Source organism: Echinops telfairi, unplaced genomic scaffold (assembly GCF_000313985.2).
Source record: "Echinops telfairi isolate 266 unplaced genomic scaffold, ASM31398v2 ScPeMD7_7418;HRSCAF=8456, whole genome shotgun sequence".
NCBI classification, from domain to species: Eukaryota; Metazoa; Chordata; class Mammalia; order Afrosoricida; family Tenrecidae; genus Echinops; species Echinops telfairi.
Window position 1 is genome coordinate 1035621 of NW_022111318.1, and position 1103 is coordinate 1036723.

Here is a 1103-nt window from a genome sequence, read left to right on the forward strand (position 1 = left end):
AAAAAATCATATCATTGTAAATGAGGGTGAGTGCAGAGTGGAGACCCAAAGCCCATCTGTAGGGTACTGGACAGGTCTGCCCTTTACAGCAGTCAGTGTCCAGGCACACCTATGAAATGGAATTTTTAATAGATTAAAGCCTTCAGTCTGATGACTGACCCACAGATGTGGGACCTGCCAGCTTTCACAACTGAATGAGTAATTTTCTTGAGATTAGTATCTCTTTCTCTCGCCACAGACATAGACACACACACACACACACAGACACACATGGGTAAGTCAAAAAGTATTGCTACAGAATAATAGAACCCCTATTAAAATATATCAAAATGTGAAGCTATTGTTCCTCCTCGTATACACTTCTGAAGATGGTGTTTCTATCTCTTTTAACCCTTCCCTGGATGATCTTCAGCAAAATTTTCCTTGCGATATTAATGATATTGTTCTATAGTGTGAGCATTCTATTGAGTCACTTTTCTTTGGAATCGGCACAAATCGGGATCTCTTTCGGTTTGCTGGCCAAGTAACTGTCTTACAAATTTCCTGGCACAGACCAGTGCTTCCAGTGCTTCCTCAGCTTGCTGAAATACTTCAATTGGTGTTCCATCAATTCCTGGAGATTACTTTTGGTTTACTGCATTCAGTGTCTCTTTCATTTCTTCCTTCAGCACCATGGGTTCTTGCTCATACACTACCTCTTGAAAGGGTGGACTGTTGACGAGTTATTTTCGGTACAGTGACTCTGTATTCTTTCTGTGTTCTCAAGATTTGACCATAGAATCTTTCAAGATCGAAACTTGAAGCTTGATTTGTTTTTTTAGTTATTTCATTTTAAGAGATGCTGAGTATGTTCTTTCCTTTTGGTTTTCTAATTCTAGGTCTTCACACATTTCATTACAGTATTTGACTTTGTCTTCTCGAGCTGCCCTTTGGAATTTTCTATTCAGCTCTTTGACTCCATCCTTTTTTCCATTTCTTTCCATCCTTTCTACTCTAGTTAAGAGCAAGTTTCAGTCTCTTCTGACATCCACTTTGATCTTTTCTTTCTTTCCTGTCTTTTTAAAAAATAATTTTATTAGGGGCTCATACAACTCTTATCACAA